The sequence below is a fragment of the Pristiophorus japonicus genome, chromosome 20 (assembly GCF_044704955.1).
Source record: "Pristiophorus japonicus isolate sPriJap1 chromosome 20, sPriJap1.hap1, whole genome shotgun sequence".
NCBI classification, from domain to species: domain Eukaryota; kingdom Metazoa; phylum Chordata; class Chondrichthyes; family Pristiophoridae; genus Pristiophorus; species Pristiophorus japonicus.
Genome location: NC_091996.1, coordinates 34,895,826 through 34,920,587, shown reverse-complemented (window position 1 = coordinate 34,920,587; position 24,762 = coordinate 34,895,826).

Below are 24,762 nucleotides of genomic sequence, written 5' to 3'. Positions count from 1 at the left end.
GGGGTCATCTGGGTCACCTGAGGCCTGCTGGCAGTTGCAGACTCGTGGTTTCTGCCCTGTACATTTCTGCTCGCAAACACAGTTCCAGTTGATTTATGAACATTGCTAGCACTTGTGTGCTGAGAGATTTGTTTGCCGTTATCACTGGTGGACATAAACGCCTCTGCTATCGCAATGGCCTTACTGAGGGTCGGTGTCTCTACAGTCAAAAGTTTTCATAGGATGGTCTCGTGGCCAATGACCAGTACAAAAAAGTATCTGAGCATTTGCTCCAGGTAGCCATCAAACTCACATTGTCCTGCAAGTTGCCTTAGCTCGGCGACGTAGCTCGCCATTTCCTGATCTTCAGATCGTTGATACGTATAGAACCGATACCTCACCATCAGCACGCTCTCCCTCGGATTAAGATGCTCCCGAACCAGTGTACACAGCTCCTCATATGACTTATCTGTGGGTTTCACTGGAGCCAGAAGATTCTTCATGAGGCTGTAGGTCGGTGCCCTGCAGACCGTGAGGAGGACCACTCTCCTTTTTGCAGCGCTTCCTTCTCCGTCCAGCTCGTTGGCTACAATGTACTGGTCTAGCCGTTTGACATAGGCTTCCCAGTCCTCACCCTCCGAGAACTTCTCCAGGATGCCCACAGTTTGCTGCATCTTTGCATTGTATTCGTGTACTCTTCGCCAGTTGTTGTGTTGCTAACACAGATGAGACTGCACACAGGGAGGTTAAATTAACAGTGACCTCAGTCTTTATTAAGACACTCCAGAGTGAGTAACAGGCCTTAGGGGCCGGCTTATATACAGTGCTCCCAAGGGATGCTGGGACTCCTTCGACTTTAGGGGATGCACTCCCTGGTGGCGGAACATGGGAGTGCATGCTTTACAGATACACAACACAGCCTAGCAAGCAACGGCCACCAAAAAGGTAAGTTTAAAAAATAAATTTAAGATTGATGAAGAGCTATCTGTGCTTCCCGCCGTTCCAAAGCACTTCTGAGGGCAGCTGCCGACCTGCGACTCTACTCCGTCCCGTACTCCTCTCCCCACCTTGAGGCAGCGGCCCAAAACTAAGTCCCTCGATATGGACGAGCAGCCTTTGGAGCCGCCGGCAACTTAGCCAAAGTTGAGCCCTGAGGACCAATTTCAGGTGGTCCTCAGGCTGGCCTCTTCTGGCGTATACAATGCACATACCAACAACAAGAGCGGGTCAGAGGCTGGGTATTCTGTGCGAGTGTCTCACCTCTTGACTCCCCAAAGCCTTTCCACCATCTACAAGGCACAAGTCAGGAGTTTGATGGAATACTCTCCACTTGCCTGGATGAGTGCAGCTCCAACAACTCAAGAAGCTCGACACCATCCAGGGCACAGCAGCCCGCTTGATCGGCATGCTACCCACCACCTTCAGCATTCCCTCCCTCCACCACCGGTACACCATGGCTGCAGTGTGCACCATCTACAAGATGCACTGCAGCAACTCGCCACGGCTTCTTCGACAGCAGCTCCCAAGCCCTCGACCTCTACCACCCAGAAGGACAAGGGCAGCAGGCGCATGGGAACACCATCACCTCCACGTTCCCCTCCAAGCCACACACTATCCTGACTTGGAAATATATCGCCATTCCTTCATCATCACTGGGTCAAAGTCTTGGAACTCCCTCCCTAACAGCACTGTGGGAGTACCTTCACCACACGGACTGCAGCGGTTCAAGAAGACAGCTCACCACCACCTTCTCAAGGGCAATTAGGAATGGGCAATAAATGCCGTCCTTGACGGGGATGCCCACATAGAATCATAGAAATTTACAGCATGGAAGGAGGCCATTTCGGCCCATTGTGTCCGCGCCGGCCGACAAAGAGCTATCCAGCTTAATCCCACTTTCCAGCTCTTGTTCTGTAGCTGTGTAGATTACTGCACTTCAGGTGCACATTCAACCACTTTTAAAATATTGTGAGGGTTTCTGCCTCTACCACCCTTTCAGGCAATGAGTTCCAGACCCCCACCACCCTCTGGGTGAAGAAATCTCCCCTCAAATCCCCTCTAAACCTCCTACCAGTTACTTTAAATCTATACCCCCTGGTTGTTGACCCCTCTGTTAAGAGAAATAGGTCCTTCCTTTCCACTCTATCTGGGCCCCTCATAATTTTATACACCTCAATATGGTCTCCCCTCAGCCTCCTCTGTTCCAAAGAAAACAACCCCCAATCTTTCCTCATAGCTAAAATTCTCCAGCCCAGGCAACATCCTCGTAAACCTGTATCCTCTTTAGTGCAATCACATCTTTCCTGTAATGTGGTGACCAGAACTGCACGCAGTACTCCAGCTGTGGCCTAACTAGAGTTTTATACAGTTCAAGCATAACCTCTCTGCTCTTGTATTCTATGACTCGCCTAATAAAGGCAAGTATTCCCAATGCCTTCTTAACACCTTAACCACCACATCCCCGGAATGAATAATTAAAAAAAATCCGTCTTACACCCGAAAAAGAGTGCTAACCAATTTATCCTCCATAATGTTTTATAATGAGAAAACCAGGTTTAAATGGGTTTAATCAGCAAAATAACTTGATGGAAGGAATTAAGTATAATAAATAATAAGTACTTACAACAGTCTTTCGGGTAAATTTTACAACTGAGTGATCCTGGTACAGGTCTTTGGTTGACAGAAACAGATATGGAAGATTTGGGCCCAGAAGTCAGAGTCTGATTCGCAAACCATAGATTTGTCATTTCAATATCCTGCAATTATACCGTTAACTATTTCTTTTTGTAACTTGTGGTTCAATCCATAAAAAGAAATCAAATTTTAGTGCTTAGATAAGAACATAAGAAATAGGAGCAGGAATCGGCCATTTGGCCCCTCGTGTCTGCTCCGCCATGTAATAAGGCCATGACTGATCTGATCATGGACTCAGCTCCACTTCCCTGCCCGCTCCCCATAACCCTTTATTCCTTTAAAAAAAGTACTTTGCTTTTGGTTGCTAATGGTCAATACTGCTCCCCAATACTGAGCTGCTATCTTTCTGTTTCCTTTCTAGCGATGGGTTGGAAGTTTATGGGACAACCACGCAACGTCACGGCCAGTAAAGGGGACTCTGCCACACTGCAGTGCAGACCACCCTTCAGCAGACCTCCGGCCACAGTCAGCTGGTTCAAAAATAACTACATTCTCAACAGTTGGGAAAATCCGCATCTTGTCTCGAAGGAGAACGGAGACCTCATTTTCAGCAGGTGATGGTGCACTTTGGCAACGCAATGACTCTGGGGTGTAGAAATTCGTCTTGGGCGGGCAAAGCAAAACGAGCGGTATTGTATCGGCCACCCGCCCGATATTCAGTGCCATTGTCTTCAGTAGCCCCACGAGATCTTTTAAGAGCATAAGAAGATAGGAAATATGAGTAGGCCATTCAGCCCCTTAGGCCTGCTCCACCATTCAATAACATCTTCCACCTTCACTTTCCCGCCCCAACCCCTTGATTCCTTTAGAGACCAAAAGTCTGTCGATCTCTGTCTTGAATATACTCATCGATTGAGCATCCACAGCCCTCTGGGGTAGAGAATTCCAAAGATTCATTCTCTGATTGAAAACATTTCCCCTCATCTCAGTCCTAAATGGCTGACCCCATATCCTGAGACTATGGCCCCCTGAGTTCTAGACTTCCCAACCAAGAGAAACAGCCCTTCAGCACCTACCATGTGTCAAGCCCTCTCAGAATATAATATGTTTCAATGAGATCACCTCTCATTCTTCTAAACTCCAAAGAGTATAGGCCCAATCTACTCAATCGCTCCTCATAGGACAACCCTCCCATCCCAGGAATCAATCCAGTATACCTTTGTTGTACTACTTCTAAGGCAAGTATATCCTTCCTTAGGTATGGAGTCCAAAACTGTGCACAGTATTCCAGGTGTGGTCTCCCCAAAGCCCTGCACAATTCCAGCAAGACTTCTTTACTCTTGCGCGGCTGTGCCAACCGAGATGCCAGGCCCAGCTCCATGTGCGTGCCCTGAACACATGACCTTCTGACTCAGAGGTGAAAACGTTACCACTGAAGACCGCAAGGGGCTATTGTTGTTACCATTGCAGAATAATGCTTAGACGATCACAGCAGGCGGTAACTAAAGGGCTATTTAGCACTTCCGAAGCAGAGTTACAAGGGAATTAAGGTGCCGGTCACACGGTCCAGTTTTCTGATACGCGCTGGTGGCGGATGAGGTAGCTCATCACTGGTGCAGACACAGGAAATGTATCCCGACGTGTTATTCCTGACCCTGGCAGGATAGCCGAAGCAAGAGATAAATGGGCCGCAATCACATTATATGGTGATGGGCCAAATCGCCTCCTTCTGTGCCATAAATCTCTCTGATTCTATGGTACTAGTAACAAATACATTGGTGTATTCCCATGAAATTCCTTTACTTTTTTAATGAGCATGCTCATTATTAATATCCCACCGTGAGACTTAACACATCTATCTCTTAATTTGGCCGTCCCGCCTGTTTTATATATGGGAGGGTAATCCACTAAGTAGCCCCATGTCTCATGCATTGTGACGACACACACCAGCGACAGAGTGGTGTTTTTGCAGTGTGGTAAAGCGCTATGGGACAAACTGTATCACCCTGAGGTTGTGTGTTTCGTTTTATCATTCCCATAATTCACGGGCACTTACAGCCATAGAAACATAGAAACATAGAAAAAAGGTGCAGGAGTAGGCCATTCGGCCCTTCTAGCCTGCACCGCCATTCAATGAGTTCATGGCTGAACATGCAACTTCAGTACCCCATTCCTGCTTTCTCACCATACCCCTTGATTCCCCTAGTAGTAAGGACTCCATCTAACTCCTTTTTGAATATATTTAGTGAATTGGCCTCAACAACTTTCTGTGGTAGAGAATTCCACAGGTTCACCACTCTCTGGGTGAAGAAATTCCTCCTCATCTCGGTCCTAAATGGCTTACCCCTTATCCTTAGACTGTGTCCCCTGGTTCTGGACTTCCCCAACATTGGGAACATTCTTCCTGCATCTAACCTGTCTAACCCCGTCAGAATTTTAAACGTTTCTATGCGGTCCCCTCTCACTCTTCTGAACTCCAGTGAATACAAGCCCAGTTGATCCAGTCTTTCTTGATAGGTCAGTCCCGCCATCCCGGGAATCAGTCTGGTGAACCTTCGCTGCACTCCCTCAATAGCAAGAATGTCCTTCCTTAGGTTAGGAGACCAAAACTGTACACAATACTCCAGGTGTGGCCTCACCAAGGCCCTGTACAACTGTAGCAGCACCTCCCTGCCCCTGTACTCAAATCCCCTCGCTATGAAGGCCAACATGCAATTTGCTTTCTTAACCGCCTGCTGTACCTGCATGCCAACCTTCAATGACTGATGTACCATGACACCCAGGTCTCGTTGCACCTCCCCTTTTCCTAATCTGTCACCATTCAGATAATAGTCTGTCTCTCTGTTTTTACCACCAAAGTGGATAACCTCACATTTATCCACATTATACTTCATCTGCCATGCATTTGCCCACTCACCTAACCTATCCAAGTCGCTCTGCAGCCTCATAGCATCCTCCTCGCAGCTCACACTGCCACCCAACTTAGTGTCATCCGCAAATTTGGAGATACTACATTTAATCCCCTCGTCTAAATCATTAATATACGGTGTAAACAGCTGGGGCCCCAACACAGAACCTTGCGGCACCCCACTAGTCACTGCCTGCCATTCTGAAAAGTCCCCATTTACTCCTACTCTTTGCTTCCTGTCTGACAACCAGTTCTCAATCCATGTCAGCACACTACCCCCAATCCCATGTGCTTTAACTTTGCACATTAATCTCTTGTGTGGGACCTTGTCGAAAGCCTTCTGAAAGTCCAAATATACCACATCAACTGGTTCTCCCTTGTCCACTCTACTGGAAACATCCTCAAAAAATTCCACAAGATTTGTCAAGCATGATTTCCCTTTCACAAATCCATGCTGACTTGGACCTATCATATCACCTCTTTCCAAATGCACTGCTATGACATCCTTAATAATTGATTCCATCATTTTACCCACTACCGATGTCAGGCTGACCGGTCTATAATTCCCTGTTATCTCTCTCCCTCGTTTTTTAAAAAGTGGGGTTACATTGGCTACCCTCCACTCGATATGAAATGTTGGAAAATGACTGTCAATGCATCCATTATTTCCAAGGCCACCTCCTTAAGTACTCTGGGACGCAGTCCATCAGGCCTGGGGATTTATCGGCCTTCAATCCCATCAATTTCCCCAACACAATTTCCCGACTAATAAGGATTTCCCTCAGTTCCTCCTCCTTACTAGACCCTCCGACCCCTTTTATATCCGGAAGGTTGTTTGTGTCCTCCTCAGTGAATACCGAACCAATGTACTTGTTCAATTGGTCCGCCATTTTTTTGTTCCCTGTTATGACTTCCCCTGATTCTGACTGCAGGGGACCTACGTTTGTCTTTACTAACCTTTTTCTCTTTACATATCTATAGAAACTTTTGCAATCCGTCTTAATGTTCCCTGCAAGCTTCTTCTCGTACTCTATTTTCCCTGCCCTAATCAAACCCTTTGTCCTCCTCTGCTGAGTTCTAAATTTCTCCCAGTCCCCGGGTTCGCTGCTATTTCTGGCCAATTTGTATGCCACTTCCTTGGCTTTAATACTATCCCTGATTTCCCTTGATAGCCACGGTTGAGCCACCTTCCCTTTTTTATTTTTACGCCGGACAGGAATGTACAATTGTTGTAGTTCATCCATGCGGTCTCTAAATGTCTGCCATTGCCCATCCACAGTCAACCCCTTCAGTATCATTCGCCAATCTATCCTAGCCAATTCACGCCTCATACCTTCAAAGTTACCCTTCTTTAAGTTCTGGACCATGGTCTCTGAATTAACTGTTTCATTCTCCATCCTAATGCAGAATTCCACCATATTATGGTCACTCTTCCCCAAGGGGTCTCGCACAACGAGATTGCTAATTAATCCTCTCTCATTACACAACACCCAGTCTAAGATGGCCTCCCCCCTAGTTGGTTCCTCAACATATTGGTCTAAAAAACCATCCCTTATGCATTCCAGGAAATCCTCCTCCACCGTATTGCTTCCAGTTTGGTTAACCCAATCTATGTGCATATTAAAGTCACCCATTATAACTGCTGCACCTTTATTGCACGCACCCCTAATTTCATGTTTGATGCCCTCCCCAACATCACTACTACTGTTTGGAGGTCTGTACACAACTCCCACTAACGGTTTTTGCCCTTTGGTATTCTGCAGCTCTACCCATATAGATTCCACATCATCCAAGCTAATGTCCTTCCGAACTATTGCCTTAATTTCCTCCTTAACCAGAAATGCTACCCCACCTCCTTTTCCTTTTATTCTATCTTTCCTGAATGTTGAATACCCCTGGATGTTGAGTTCCCAGCCCTGATCATCCTGGAGCCACGTCTCCGTAATCCCAATCACATCATATTTGTTAACATCTATTTGCACAGTTAATTCATCCACCTTATTGCGGATACTCCTTGCATTAAGACACAAAGCCTTCAGGCTTGTTTTTTTAACACCCTTTGTCCTTTTAGAATTTTGCTGTACAGTGGCCCTTTTTGTTCTTTGCCTTGGGTTTCTCTGCCCTCCACTTTTCCTCATCTCCTTTCTGTCTTTTGCTTTTGCCTCCTTTTTGTTTCCCTCTGTCTCCCTGCATTGGTTCCCATCCCCCTGCCATATTAGTTTAACTCCTCCCCAACAGCACTAGCAAACACTTCCCCTAGGACATTGGTTCCGGTCCTGCCCAGGTGCAGACCGTCTGGTTTGTACTGGTCCCACCTTCCCCAGAACCGGTTCCAATGAAGGGCTTGTTAATCAGCTAATTATATTCCTGACATCATTCCAGCGATTTTTACACGAACCGCTTCAATCCTTTTCGTGCAGTGTTCGGGAATCTGATGATGGAATGTATTTCTGTCGAGCTTCAAATTTGCACATCTCTCGCACGGTGACCTCCCAACGGGTCCGTCTCATGGTGCTTGGTGAGTAATTACCTCCTCAGATTGTGGGGTAATGAATGTTGCAAAATGAATTGGATTTTATTATCTGTTCCTTTTGGGATTCCTTTCTATTGGATTACGCAGTAGCACCTTGTAGAAATTGTTTTTGCTGAAACCGACTTATAACAAAGTTCTTAACAAATCATTTTACGAGTGAAAAATGCCGGCTTGTAATCGAGGGCTTGTTTCTAAATCGATCTGTCCATTTTATTTTTCCTTTCTAGGTTAATGAGGTCTGAAGACATAGGGGGCTGAAATTGCCTTCTGCCCTGTTTGGGACGGATAATTCGAATGAAGTGGCGAATTACCGCCAGTACAGATGGAACGGGAATAGAGGGAAATTGGGCACTTTAGGGAGGGAGAAAGTCAGGAGTGGGGCAGAAGGCGGGTGATGTCACCTGCGGTGGGCTGAGCATGTCAGCACTGATACGTCGTAACACCCTCCCCTTCACTTAAAGGGGAGGGACGCTGCGAGACCTACATTGAGCCCATTGGGCCACCTCTTAGAGGCGGTAATGGGCCTTAAAAAGGGGCAATTTTGGCCCCTAGGTGCTCGGCGCTACGCTGCTCCTGGCCATGTACCAGAAGCCTAGAAATGACTGCTGGTGATACTAGTGGAAAGATATTTAATGCCTTCATATGATATTCCTCTGTCTGCTGCTAAATTTAAAATAAAGGGGTTAAACTTACTAAAATGGCAGGCAGTGGAATGTCAAGCATTCGCCTGCTGATGCCGCAAGCGGTCATTTCTATCTGTAACTTAAATAATTTATTTGCAACCATGCATCAGCGCACCTAATCATTAAATAAAAAGTCTGCTATTTGTGTTGGTTCTCAGCTATTTCTAACATATTTTATAAAAGGAGTTTTCATCGTGCTTTTGTTATTTTTCCTGAAGTTCTGCCAAATGTGACTGTCTATCCAAAAGAGAACAATGTAGTGGTGGGTTCCGGAGCCACATTACACTGTCAGGCTGAGGGTCAACCAGCTCCGTCTGTGGCCTGGTACAAGGGCAGCCAGCTAATTACAGCCGGAAGCAGGATATTTTTAGGGTGAGTTTAGTTATGTTGCGAAGTGTCTATCACGCTTGAGATCTGAAACGTTAACAATGGGCCAGAATTTGCTCGGAAACGAACAGCGAGTTTAATGTGCGCACTGTTATTACTGTTTAAAGAAACTCGGCAATTTGTGGCGAGGAAGAGATACGCCATGAGTTGCGAATCGCCACAAGTTGCTGGCCAATTTCCGCCATTAGCCTTGCAAAACACCTTCCTGTGAGTTGCAAGAAATTGATGCATTTGTGCAGTATATACGAAACAAATTCGCCGCAGAAAGTTAGGGCTGGTACTTAATGACGTAAGGACCCTTTTAATGACAAGATTTATGTTCCTGCAATGCCAGTCAACCTCGGAGGCCCAGAAATGGAACAATTGAAACTGTGGAGTCTTACTCCTGCAGGTAGTAAATTGTTCCGAGAGGTTTTTAAATGTTAAAGTTTTAATTTTAAAATATTTTCTTTTTTTTTTCTCTCGCTCTCGAAAGCCAAGCTTTTCCCCCTCACTTTATTTCTCTCTCTGCACCTGATTTGACTCTAATTCGCCCTCCTTCTCCGTCGTTCCTCTGTTTCTTTCTCTATCCTTAACTCCCATTGGTTAAGGTGATGGACTCTTGGCCCCATTGTTTACCAGGGACCCAGATGCCCCGTTGGCCTCGCACTTCCAGCAACTTACAGGGGAAAACATTTTCAAAGTGATGCTGTGAGGAAAGAAATCTAACAAAGGGGGCACGCCACAAGATGCCCCATTCCAGAAAATTCTGGGCCAATAGTCCCAGCCAAGAATATAATCAAGTGACGTTGACCAAATACATCACAAACGTTATAGTCATGACTGGGCAAGCCTCAGGAGTGGAGATGTTGGTCATGTTACATCCGGGAGGGCGCTGAGCACCTCGGGTCTCGTCACCGGGAGACTGCAGAAAGCAAGCGCAAGCAGCGGAAGGAGTGTGTGGCAAACCTGTCCCACTCACCCTTTCCTCCAACCAGTCTGTCCCACCTGTGACAGGGCCTGTAATTCCCGTATTGGACTGTACAGCCACCTGAGAACTGACTTTTAGAGTGGAAGCAAGTCTTCCTCGATTCTGAGGGACTGTCTATGATGATGATGATGATGATGATGATGTATAATATGTTTTCAGCTGAAAATTTATTTCAGAATTTATTTCATTGAGTTTTTTTGCAGTCTTTGTCGTTGAAGGACATTAGTTGAATCCAGACACTTTGCCATTTAAGTCAGTTGATTATATTAACTTTATATTTCTTCAAACATGTGCAGAGCTCTATTTATGTTCTAAGTCTGAACATAAATTTTCTAAAATATAAATAATATCTAGTCCGATTTAAATGTATTATGCTTCCTTTCTATTATTACAAATTGAAATGACTTGATTTCCTGCACTCAGATTCCGAAACCTGACACTGTACATCTTGCCAGTGGTTAAGAGCGATGAGGATCTTTACATCTGTGAAGCTACCAATTTAGTGGGGCGTAGCAGCCAATCAGCTACTCTGAGTGTGACAGGTAAAGTTATTTCATGCAATGGCCTTGCAAATGTGCATACTAAATGATGGTAGACCAGGTGTCTGATGGCTAAACTGTTTGGGCCATTGATGAGCATCATTCTAATGGGGCTTGTTATGTCTGTAATGTACTTATGAATGACTCCATGAACCAATGTGTTGTACCCAAACTGTAGTGACCTTGGTCCTTTATTCGTAACTCCAGAGTGAAGCACAAGCATGGTGAGCAGCCTTTTATACTGGACCCTGCACACTTATGCAGATGACCTTCAGTTTTCCCACCGCAGTGCCCTCTGGTGGACATCCTCTGCCACAGGGGCAGGAAACCCCGGTCTCCACTAGTTGCACCCTCTAGTGGTGCCAGCATAGTATATACACAGTGTAAACCTTATTGATAGTACATCAGGTAACAAGTCTCCATCTTATGCAACTATACAGTGACTACACAGAGAGTATATCTATAGTCTGCTTATATAACAGGGCTGTGGGGCAGACTGCAGGAGGTAGGACAAGAGGGATTAGATTCTAGATCTGAAAATACACACCTTTCCTTGGCAGCCCCATTATTGTATGATTCTTGTCTCAGTCCTGCGCAGTTACAGGTAGGAGAGTATAATTGTGTGTCCTTGATTGGACCTGACGTCAGCTAAAATAATGAACTGAAGTGGGAAAGGAATGAATGTGTTCCAACCTGGGTGCAACTGGTGGAGACCGGGGTTTCCTGTCCCTGTGGCAGAGGATGTCCACCAGAGGGCACTGCGGTGGGAAACCTGAAGGTCATCAGCATAGGTGTGCAGGGCCCAGTATAAAAGGCTGCTCACCATGCTTGGTACATCAGGTTGGAACACATTCATTCCTTTCACAACCACCAGATGTCTTAAAGCGCATTACAGCCAATAAAATACTTTTGGAGTAATGTGGGAAACGATGGTGAAGAACAACACTTTGTAAGATTTGGTGCTGTTCAGGCAGTTTCCATGAGACTGTTGAGCAGAAACACATCTGACTTTGATGATTTATATTGTGGAAACATTGATGGATGTCAAAATATTAGCAAATTCAAAGAGGTAAGAGCTAACTAATTGTGCAAAGTGTCAACATGCTTTACTGTTCCCATGGGATGCACTTTGACAGTGACATAGTGGTTTGGTATGATTGGCATATATTGAACATAAGAACATAAGAACATAAGAAATAGGTGCAGGAGTCAGCCATTTGGCCCCTCGAGCTTGCTCCGCCATTTAATACGATCATGTCTGATCTGATCATGGACACAGCTCCACTTCCCTGCCCGCTCCCCATACCCCTTTATTCCCTTATCGCTCATTAATCTGTCTATCTCTGCCTTAAAGATATTCAACGACCCAGCCTCCACAGCTCTTTGGGGCAGAGAATTCCATAGATTTACAGCCCTCTGAGAGAAGAAATTCCTCCTCATCTCAGTTCTAAATGGGCGGTCCCTTACTCTGAGACTATGTCCCCTAGTTTTAGTTTCCCCTATGAGTGGAAATATCCTCTCTGCATTCACCTTGTCGAGCCCCCTCATTATCTTATATGTTTCGATAAGATCACCTCTCATTCTTCTGAACTCCAATGAGTAGAGGCACAACCTCCTCAACCTATCTTCATAAGTCAACCCCCTCATCTCCGGAATCAACCTTGTGAACCTTCTCTGAACAGCCTCCAATGCAAGTATATCCCTCCTTAAATACGGAGACCAAAACTGTCCGCAGTATTCCAGGTGTGGCCTCACCAATACCCTGTACAGTTGTAGCAGGACTTCTCTGCTTTTATATTCTAGCCCCCTTGCAATAAAGGCCAACATTCCATTTGTTATCATGTTAAGGATGGGCTTGAATGATCTCAGCATATAGAAATACATAGATGGACATCGGGATACTAGGACAAGTTTTTATATAATTAAAAATGTCTTGATTTTCTCTTCGTTAGAAATAATAGGGCAAGGGGAGAATAATAGATTTTCTAGCTTATACATGCGTGTAAAGAAAAGAAACACTGCCTTCAAACCAAGAACATAAAATAGAGATAAATAAACTAATAAGTAATATATATTAAAAAGGTATAAAAGATATTGTACAGTTCTGATCAGGAGGGGCCATGAGCTATCTTTGATTTTATTGGAGCACGGTAAATATTTGATTTTAATTTCAGACTATGTTGTGTCGTCCATTTTCTATCACAAGTGGCATGACATGTGGATCAAGCTTTCGATTGACCACAGATCCCACAGGACCTCTCACTCGTAATAAATGATATCCCGCCAAAATAAAAAATAAGCCTTTTTTATTTTAAAATTGAGAACAGTGCAACCAAGAACAGGATGAGCACTGAAGGAACTTCTGGGATAATAAAACAGTTTGCCAGTTGCAATGAAAGAAAAAAAATCAATTCACAGCTTTAAAGCATTGACAATGTTATCATACAGTTTAAAAGGGCTCCCAGTGTGATTCCCCCACACTGTGAGTTCCCAAGATCAGCTGTGTCGTTATAGGGAAATCCAAATATAAGAAAGATGGCACCTCCGGCAGTGCAGCACTCCCTCAGTACTGCACGGGAGTGTCAGCCTAGAATTTTGTGCTTCCCAGACTCAGAGGTGAGAATGCTGCCACTGAGCCAAGTCTGACATCGAACATGAACGACGTTAAAATGGAGGCTGAGTTACATTTGTGTATTTTGGTCCAATTATCCCCCACCCTCTAATTCCCTATCACCCAAGGACTACACTTGGTCTTCACTATCTGAGATAGATCTTGGCATAAAAGGGATGATAGCAAGTCGGCAGTTTTATACTATCGCACAAAGTCAAGATCTACCTCTCTTTGTGCAATGCCACAGGAGATAAACCAGTAAAAGATGAAGGTTTACACTTCAGTAGCCACAGCATCTGCTTGGAAATGCATAATTTAATCCAGCAGAGTCAGCATAGTTTTATGAAAGGGAAATCACGTTTGACAAATTTGCTGAAGTTCTTTGAGGATGTAACGGGCAGGGTAGGTAAGGGGGAACCAATGAATGTAGTGTATTTGTATTTCCAGAAGGCACTCGATAAGGTGCCACATAAAGGTTACTGCACAAGATAAAAGTTCACGGAGTTGGGGGTAATATATTAGCATGGATAGAGGATTGGCTAACTAACAGAAAACAGAGAGTCGGGATGAATGGGTCATTTTCCGGTTGGCAAACAGTGACTAGTGGGGTGCCGCAGGGATCGGTGCTGGGGCCTCAACTATTTACAATCTATATTAATGACTTGGATGAAGGGACCGAGTGTATTGTAGCCAAGTTTGCTGATGATACAAAGATGGGTGGGAAAGCAAATTGTGAGGAGGACACAAGAAATCTGCAAAGGGATTATGACCCCGAATTTGGTGAACTTACCGTCCGCTGCCGCTGAGTTTTCTGAGAGGTTTCCACTCCGAGCAAGTTTGGTGGAGGCCTCCCGTTGGCGGGGAGGGAAGACCGCTGGGAACCGCCCGCTGACGTCCGCTGGTGTGCAATGCGCGTAATTATCCTCCTGCCCGCCGAGCTGCCAGTTTGGTCCGGGCGGGAGTCGGCGGCAGCAGGGTGAAGGACTGCTGCATGGAGGCAGGTCTAACCTCAACGGTAAATAAGAAGACCTGCAAAAAAAGGTTAGTAAACTTTTTTTTTGTTTCCAGCGATTCAGGTTGATGGGTCTCCTGAAGGTTTTCCAGTGTTTTTCTTTTTCTTTTTTGAACATTTTTAATTCTATATGTTCTCCCGTCCCTGGGCCCGACTCAATCTTCGGTGGTACATAGAAACATAGAAACATAGAAAATAGGTGCAGGTGTAGGCCATTCGGCCCTTCGAGCCTGCACCACCATTCAATAAGATCATGACTGATCATTCCCTCAGTACCCCTTTTCTGCTTTATCTCCATAACCCTTGATCCCTTTAGCCATAAGGGCCATATCTAACTCCCTCTTGAATACATCCAATGAACTGGCATCAACAACTCTCTGCTGTAGGGAATTCCACAGGTCAACAACTCTCCGAATGAAGAAGTTTCTCTTCATCTCAGTCCTAAATGGCTTACCCCTTATCTTTAGACTGTGTCCCCTGGTTCTGGACATCCCCTAAATCGGGAACATTCTTCCTGCATATAACCTGTCCAGTTCCGTCAGAATTTTATATGTTTCCATGAGATCCCCTCTCATCCTTCTAAACTCCAGTGAATACAGGCCCAGTTGATCCAGTCTCACCTCATATGTCAGTCCTGCCATCCCAGGAATCAATCTGGTGAACCTTTGCTGCACTCTCTCAATAGCAAGAACGTCCTTCCTCAGATTAGGAGACCAAAACTGAACACAATATTCCAGGTGAGGCCTCACCAAGGCCCTGTACAACTGCAGTAAGACCTTCCTGCTCCTATACTCAAATCCCCTAGCTATGAAGGCCAACATACCATTTGTCTTCTTCACCGCCTGCTATACCTGCATGCCAACTTTCAATGACTGATGTACCATGACACCCAGGTCTCGTTGCACCTCCCCTTTTCCTAATCTGCCGCCATTCAGATAATATTCTGTCTTAGTGTTTTTGCCACCAAAGTGGATAGCCTCACAATTAAATACATTATTCTGCATCTGCCATGCATTTGCCCACTCATCTAACCTGTCCAAGTCACCCTGCAGCCTCTTAGCATCCTCCTCACAGCTCACACCACCACCCAGCTTAGTGTCATCTGCAAACTTGGAGATATTACACTCAATTCCTTCCTCTAAATCATTAATGTATATTGTAAATAGCTGGGATCCCAGCACTGAACCCTGCGGCAACCCACTAGTCACTGCCTGCCATTCTGAAAAGGACCCGTTTATCCCAACTCTCTGCTTCCTGTCTGCCAACCAGTTCTCTAACCACGCCAATACATTACTCCCAATACCATGTGCTTTAATTTTGTACACCAATCTCTTGTGTGGGACCTTGTCAAAAGCCTTTTGAAAGTCCAGATTCAACACATCCACTGGTTCTCCCTTGTCCACTCTACTAGTTACATCCTCAAAACATTCTAGAAGTTTGTCAAGCATGATTTCCCCTTCATAAATCCATGCTGACTTGGACCGACCGATCCTGTCACTGCTTTCCAAATGCGCTGCTATTTCATCTTTAATAATTGATTCCAACATTTTCCCTACTACCGATGTCAGGGTAACCGGTCTATAATTCCCCGTTTTCTCTCTCCCTCCTTTTTTAAAAAGTTGTGTTACATTAGCTACCCTCCATTCCATAGGAACCGATCCAGAGTTGATAGACTGTTGGAAAATAATCACCAATGCATCCACTATTTCTAGGGCCACTTCCTTAAGTACTCTGGTATGCAGACTATCAGGTCCCGGGGATTTATCGGCCTTCAATGCCATCAATTTCCCTAACACAATTTCCTGCCTAATAAGGATTTCCTTCAGTTCCTCCTTCTCACTAGACCCTCGGTCCTCTAATATATCTGGAAGGTTATTTGTGTCTTCCTTCATGAAGACAGAACCAAAGTATTTGTTCAACTGGTCTGCCATTTCTTTGTTCCCCATTATAAATTCACCTGAATCTGACTGCAAGGGTCCTACGTTTGTCTTTACTAATCTTTTTCTCTTCACATATCTATAGAAGCTTTTGCAGTCAGTTTTTATGTTCCTAGCAAGCTTCCTCTCATACTCTATTTTCCCCCTCCTAATTAAACCCTTTGTCCTCCTCTGCTGAATTCTAAATTTCTCCCAGTCTTCAGGTTTGCTGCTTTTTCTGGCCAATTTATATGCCTCTTCCTTGGATTTAACACTATCCTTAATTTCCCTTGTTATTCACGGTTGAACCACTTCCCCGTTTTATTTTTACTCCTGACAGGATGTACAATTGTTGAAGTTCATCCATGTGATCTTTAAATGTTTTGCCGAGGATTGCATTTGCCGCCGAGATTGGGAACTCCCGCCCGCTGCTGCCCAGATTCAGGGCATAAGTCGCTTTCTTGCTGCCGGGCGGTTTTGCAGGACTTTTCCATGAAACTCCCGCCCAAAGTACCGCCAGGTATCTCAGCAGTCCTTTGGGCGGCACTTGGGCAGAACTTAGCTTCCACCGAGTTCGGGGCCATAGACAGGCTCAGTGAGTGGGCAAAAATTTGGCAGATGGAGTATAATGTGGGAAAATGTGAGGTCATCCACTTTGGCAGAAAAAATAGAAAAGCAAATTATAATTTAAATGGAGAAAAATTGCAAAGTGCTTCAGTACAGAGGGACCTGGGGGTACTTGTGCACGAAACAGAAAAAGTTAGTATGCAGGTACAGCAAGTGATCAGGAAGGCAAATGGAATGTTGGCCTTTATTTAAAGCGGGATAGAGTATAAAAGCAGAGAAGTCCTGCTATAACTGTACAGGGTATTGGTGAGGCCACACCTGGAGTACTGCATACACGTTTGGTCTCCGTATTTAAGGAAGGATATACTTGCATTGGAGGCTGTTCAGAGAAGGTTCATTAGGTTGATTCTGGAGATAAGGGGGTTGACGTATGAAGATAGGTTGAGTAGGTTGGGCCTATACTCAATTTGAGTTCAGAAGAATGAAAGGTGATCTTATCGAAACATTTAAGATAATGTGGGGGCTTGACAAGGTGAATGCGGAGAGGATATTTCCACTCATAGGGGAAACTAAAACTAGGGGACATAGTCTCAGAATAAGGGCCCGCCCATTTAAAACTGAGATGAGGAGGAATTTCTTCTCTCAGAGGGTTGTAAATCTGTGGAATTCTCTGCTCCAGAGAACTATGGAGGCTGGGTCATTGAATATATTTAAGGCGGAGATGGACAGATTTTTGAATGATAAAGGAATAAAGGGTTATAGGGAGTGGGCAGGGAAGTGGAGCTGGGTCCATAATCAGCCATGATCTTATTAAATGACGGAGCAGGCTTGAGGGAGCAGGTGGCCTACTCCTGCTCCTATTTCTTATGTTGTTATATTCTTATGTAACATAAACAGGCCCCAGCAGCCAACCCGATGGAGTTGAATGTCTTTCCAGTACCTGATGTTTCTGATTGACCCAGCAACCGAGTTGCCTCGGAAGTGCCATCATATGGTGACATGCACCATGTTTTAGAGAGTTGTTGGGAGGGCAGTGAGCTCCTGTGTATGAAGACCAAAACCATGGATGCTTTTCTTATTTTCAGTCGCTCCCGTTATCGTCTCCTTCACAAACAACCTCACAGCCGTGAAGGGTTCATCTGCTGCTTTAACCTGCACAGCCATTGGAGATGGAATCATTGTTTACTCATGGTATAAGAATGGGCATTTAATTAAAAACTCTCACCCAAAATACTGGACTAAAGGTAAGCTCATGTGTCACCGTATTCCCTTTGTTTTCAGGCCTTTATTGTAACCTGCTTTGGAAATTGTGCATTTAATGATGCAAAACATAAAATGTTTGTCAAGCAACTGACTGCCACATAATTATGACAGTCAAATGTTAACGATTATTTAAGCATATACATATATATATTCACTTATATAAACAAGATGATATGTTTAACTCTATGGGGGTGAAGCCATTCATTCTCTTCCAGTCAGGAGCGCTATCAGCGGACCAATGATAAGAATCGTGTTAGTCACTGGTGCTCATTATATAACCATACAATCGTGAATGTAAGATATCATATGGGAGCCCAGAAAAGATTAATGGAGTAAAAAAATTAATTTACCTCAGAGATCACTTGACTGGGGAAGGACCAGGAAAGGGAAGAATTTGGAAAGAAACATCCTTTGTGATAAAGATTAGTAGTGCTGTTTTTGAGCATTAAGATACTAACCATGCAGAAACATGATTTTTCTCTGACTTGGGTTAAATTAATGCATGACATCACGTGTACACATTTTGTTTTTCCTCCCACACTTTGCTGCCAATTTCTCTCCTCCTGTCCTTTCCTGAAGGTGCTAACTCCTGACTGCATTATGGTTTATTGGGCGTTCTCCATCCTCTGGTACCTCACCCAAATGGCCAGTCCCATGTGTGAGCCTAGATAGCAAGTATTAGCAGGCGACTGGACCAAGCCTGCTCCTGTTCTGACATCCCAACCTCCGCACATGCACACTTCCAGCATCAGTCACTGGGTAGTAAACAGGAGTGGACAATCTTTCCTTTCCCCGGTCTATGGCCGTTGAGGTATAATACTCGTGCTTCAACCCCAGCTAATTTAGCATAGGCCAGCGATGGAAAGCTGGATATTGCTGGTCAACTGCTCACCATCTTAATCATCCAGGGAGATGTTAATTTTTCAAATACAGGTGGAGCCCAAGAAACTGGAGATGGAATTGCATATTCAAAAAATGTTGTCATCATGGAATGGCTCATCGAGTCTGCGCCAATATATTTCTTTACGGGAGTCACCTAGTCTAATCCTTCTGCCCTGCTCAGTCCCCGTGCCCTTCACTCAGCATTCCAACCTCCCTTAATGGCCTGGGAAACAGGAATTCTCAGTGTAGGGAGACCCTCTCCTAGGCCCCGCCCCCTCTGACACGCCTGGCCTTGTAAGGTGCGGGCGGAGGTTCTGAACCGTCCAGTGCTGATGGGAATTTCCCAATTGAGGTCGTGACCCGGCTTATCTTGATCCCAGCTTTATTCTGAGCCATCCCGCCAGACTCCAGGCAGGTGGAATCTGGCAGAATGGCCGAGAGATTTCGGCCCCAGTGTACACATAAAGTGGGTTTTCATAATAGTGAGCAGGGGGAAAAATATACCCCCAAAAGATTCATTTCGTAAAAAATATTTACTCCATTTTCTGCCCTCCTTTTAAATCGTCCAGTACCACGCACCATTCTGAGGTTCAGAGAGTGGGTAGGTGCCAGATGCTAATGCTGCCTCTTGCTCTGGCTGAAATTAGGTGAGCGAGAGAAATGCTGGGGCAAAGAGCCTTTAATAGCATGACTGAGATCGGGAACTCATTGGGTAAGGGGTTGTATCTGGGCGCAGTTCTGCATCTAGTACCTGCATCCCTAAACCTCTCTACCTCTCTTTCCTCCTTTAAGATGCTTGTTAAAACCTAGCTCTTTGAGCAAGCTTTTGTCACCTGCCGTAATATCTCCTTATATAGCTCGATGTCAACTTTTGTTTGATAACACTCCTGTGAAGCGCCTTGGGACATTTTACTACGTTAAAGGCACTATATAAATACAAGTTGTTGTAATAAGAAAGACTTGCATTTATATAGCGTCTTTCACAACCACTGGGCATCTCAAAGCGCTTTACAGTCAATGAAATACTTTTGGAGTGTAGTCGCTGTTGTAATGTGGGAAACACGGCAGCTACTTGCGCACAGCAAGCTCCCACAAACACCAATGTGATAATGACCAGATAATGTGTTTTTGATATATTGATTGAGGGATAAATATTGTCCAGGACACTGGGGATAACTCCCCTGCTCTTCTTCGAAAACATGCCGCGGGATCTTTTACGCGAACCTGAGAGAGCAGACAGGGCCTCGGTTTAACATCTCATCCAAAAAATGGCACTTCTGACAGTGCAGCACTTGCTCAGCACTGCACTGGGAGTGTCAGCCTAGATTTATGTGCTTAGGTTCCTGGAGTGGGACTTGAACCCACAACCTTCTGACTCAGAGGTGAGGGTGCTGCCCACTGAGCCACAGCTGACACTGACACAGTGTCACTTGTTGCAGGACCACTGCCCACCTAAAGGCAAGTCCCCATTTTACAGAGAAAGGGGATTGCACCACTTATCGACTGACAATATTTGTGGTGTACTTTGTCATGTAGGACAAGAGATGTTGCTGATACCCAGGGTTAATCTGACTGATGAAGGCACGTATCGCTGTGTGGCTTCTAACGCACTGGGCAGAGACGAAAGGACTGGAAGATTAAGGGTGCTCGGTAACACTGCAACTTTGTAATCTGTTGATTTCTGACAGTTCTGCATTATTTATTTATTCATGTGTGCTAATGGACATTACAATTTTTATATTTCTACTTTTAGCTGAAACTCTGTTATTCCTTCCTGTTCTCTATTTCTTACTATCCCCATATTGTTTGTCTTGCTCCATCTTTTTAAATTGTCCCTTTATATTTTCCTGCTTTCCATCACTCATCGCTTTTGCCCAATGTCTCCACTCACTTCGCATTATCTTCTTCACTTTTCTGTTGTCTTCATCTTTTGCCTCCCATTCCCCCTTTGGCTTGTGTCTTCTTTATTCTGGTTTCCCTCCATCTGCGGCCCACACTGTAGTTCCTCCTAGTATTCTGTTCCTAAATGCTTCAACGCAGGTGCATTACGGCTTGGAGTTTACTCTGCTCTGCGATGCCTCTGGAATCCCAAAGCCGAGCATCTCCTGGTCTTTCAAGAATAGGCCCATAATTGGCGATGAGCAGCAACATTTTCTCACAGAGAATGGAATTCTTACAATAAAAAGGGCAATGCAAAATGTTGAAGGTACGTGCCGATCTGGTATTCTTAACGGGAAACCTCGAGTGATTCTGCAGATCCCAAGAATTAGTTGTATTATAACTGAACTAGCTTCTTGTAAAATGTGTTTACACGTCCTAAAGTTCCCCTGCCCCCAGCTACAAAAGTAAATATCGGCACAAAGTAAGTGCAACAAACTACTTGCATTTATAAAGTGTCATTAATGTAGTAAAACATCGCAAAGCACTGCAGTGGTTCACCTCCGTATGTATCACTGGTTAAGCAAACATTAATATTAAAATCATATGTTAATATATTCAGCCCTCTCACGGTAAATATACTCACAAATTTCCTGTCGCATTGCACACAGGGAGATGGGCATCTGTTGTTTTATCCCCTACAATGTACAATATATTATTAGAGCCATAATTTGATTGTGATTGAATAAGTGACTGTGAAGTGTTAGTGATATTTTTGGAGTTTAAATTATGCGAGCATGCCCATATAGTGTGGACATTGCAAATCACTGGCCTTGATTATTATGATACTTTTATTTACCCATGTACTGAATTTCATGTCTTACCATTCTTCAAAGTGAAGAATACACTAGATGTTGTTTGTAGCTCCAAGTAAGCAGTGCTGTGGGGGAAGAAGTCACTTGGTTTGGTGCGTCGGGAGGGTGTTCATGAGTCTGGGAGTAGTCGGAAGGGCATGGTAATGTGAGACAAGCAATGTGGGGGATTTTGAAGTATTAGGAAAGGGAAATCTTGAGTCGGGGTGGTGGAAGAGAGGGTTTCAGGGATGTAAGTACTAGGAGTGGTGCATTGGGAGTGTGGAAGTGGTGGGCAGAGGGTGATGAGGTATAGTAATGGTGGAATGGTGATGTTGGGATGCAGGAGCACTGGGATTGGGTAGGTGAGGTGTGGGAGCATTGGGGATGGGTTGGTGAATGTGGAGGTACTAGGAATGGAATCCTGGGGCGGTGGGAACAATGGTAAGGAGAGTGGTTGCAGAAAGAATTATTGGTGAGAGAGATCTGAGTATCGAAATGTTTGAAACTATGGGGGCTTGGGTTTGGGATGTGGTGGTTTTCAGACGGCTAGGGTCTGGTAGTTTTTTTGAGGGAAGGAAGCACAGGAGAGGAGAGGAGAGGGGTGAGGGCTGAGGGCGAATTAAGGCTATAACCCCTCCTTTCCCACAGAAGTTATAGAGCAGCATTTAGCAGGAAACTTTAACTTAGATATTTAAAATCTTAATGGGCTTATATTGCAATTTCTGACTGTATGTACTCCCTCAGCAAAAATTCAGCAAGTGCTTTAGAGAACGTAAAGCTGATTCCTGGGTCTTGGCCCAGAACATAGTGACAGAGCTTTTTTTTGGGTCAGCAAGGATCAACAGCGAAGGGAGTTGGGAGGGTTGGGGGTGGGGGGGGAGGAGGGTGGTGTTAAAGCCACTGACATTCAAAGTGGGGTCTGGAGCAATGATCCGCAACAGGGGAAGGGACGAGTGGCTGGGGGTAGGGTGGGAGGGGGTTGGGGGTTGGGGGTTGAAGGACCACCAGCTCTCAGAAGGGCTCAAACTGGAGAAAGGCAACAGCAGGGAGTGGGGATCGGTGACAGGGGGTAATGTCGGGCAAGCGGCCTCATTTTTAGAGGTTTCTGGTGGATGACACTAAAGGGCATGCAAGACTTGAAGGATATAGATAAATGGCCATGGGCAAGATTGTGTATGCACAGTTGCCTGACAGCGGTGTGTAGAACTCCTCACGCAGTTGTCCCAATGCTGTGTCGGGCCTCCACATTCATCCTGTTTATGTGAAAACCGGGCGCTATGTGGAAGCAGCCCTGCAATGTACATGTCATGGAAGGTGCTGCATTTAGGCTGCTGCACTCCCTCATTACATTTCTTCAAATAGGTTCATTACAAGCCGTTTGACATTTTGAAGGGATATTGCTTAGAGGAAGTGAATACAATGCGGTCCTTAATGTTATGTCTGTAATGCACTTATGAATCACTCCATGAGGCAATGTGTTGTACTCAAACTGTAGTGGCCTTGGTCCTTTATTTGTAACTCCAGAGTGAGGCACAAGCATGGTGGGCATCCTTTTATACTGGGCCCTGCACACCTATGCAGGTGACCCTCAGGTCTCCCACTGCAGTGCCCTCTGGTGGACAGCCTCTGCCACATGGGCAGGAAACCCCGGTCTCCACCAGTTGCACCCTCTACTGGTGCCAGCTTGTATATACACAGTGTAAATCTTATTGATAGTACATCAGGTAACAAGTCTCCATCTTATGCAACTATACAGTCACTACACAGAGAGTATATCTATAGTCTGTATATATAACACTTAATTTGGGTGAGTTTCAGGTGCTTAGCTGTCAATATGTTGATGGCCAATACTGGTTGTTTTCATATAATCTGATTATTTTATTTCAGGCATTTATGAATGTGAAGCTGTGAATGAAGCTGGGACAGCCAAACGATCTGTGACTGTATCTATCAATGGTAAGCTTTCTTTAATCTACATCTACATTAAGAATATGGGTGGGGGGAAATTGGCCAGTGCCCATTTGTGGCAGTAATTTTTTTCTCAGAGAAAATTTAGAGCAGGGCGAGATGAGTTGTCAGATTGTGGCAAATTGAGCGTTTTCGCCCTGGGAGTGAGGGGGGGGGTGCTAAATGAGGCGCTAAGGGCCTGAGCTGGGCACTGCAGGGGCGCTATTCACAGCCACTTACCCAATTTCAGCTGAGTTCCATTCATCAATCAGCCTTCAATCATTAACACCAGCTCCGTCAGGCTCTTAAAGGGCTGATCATGTGAATCTGCTGATGCTCATTTTTAGCATTGCTCAACTCATTCGCTGATCTGTGGAGTTTAGGAGGAGGTGAAATGGCCGCTGCAAATCCCCTTCAAGGGAGAGGGTCACCAGATTCAGTGATGTGGCTGAGGAGGCATTGGTGGGGGCACTGGAGCCCAGGAGGGCCTGCCACCCCATCCCCCCGCCTCGGGAGGCGGCCATCACCACAGGTGTTCCGGGCCGTGTGGCCAGAGGTGGCCCGGGAAGTGTTGGCCAGCACTGAGGTGCAGAGAAACCTCACCCAGTGCCACAGGGAACTCAACAACCTGTGCCGGGTGGTGAAGGTGAGTATAAGCTTGTACACCTCCTCCACACCGGCCTCCCAACCTCTGTCTGTGCACACTGTGCAAACTAGCACTCCCCACCACTCACCCACCCAGCATCTGCAGATACTCACACGCACATCATCATCTCACACCTTGCCTACACTCACAGCTATTCAGCCTCGGCAGGCATATCTTCCACATACATTGCTGGACTCTGACTCACACCAGTTCCATTCTTTTGCAGGCCAAGATGGCACATAACAGACGGGAGCAGCAGAGGACTGGATGAGGGGAACCTGACCTGCGACCCCTCTCCGACCTGGAGGAGCGACTGCTGGGGCTCATTGGCCCACAGGTGGTGGGCACCGTGGCCGGCGGAGATGTCTTCCCCACTGGGGGCAACAACGGTATCTTTATCCCCTCTCCTTCTCTCATACCACTTTCCCCCCCCCCCCCCCGCCTCGCACCCCCCCCCCCCACACTAGAATGTTTTATCACTGTCCAAGCTCCTGATACTGCCTGCATTCCTTGCTCCATTCCTGCCCCACTGCCCTTGCCTTAATATGAGTCT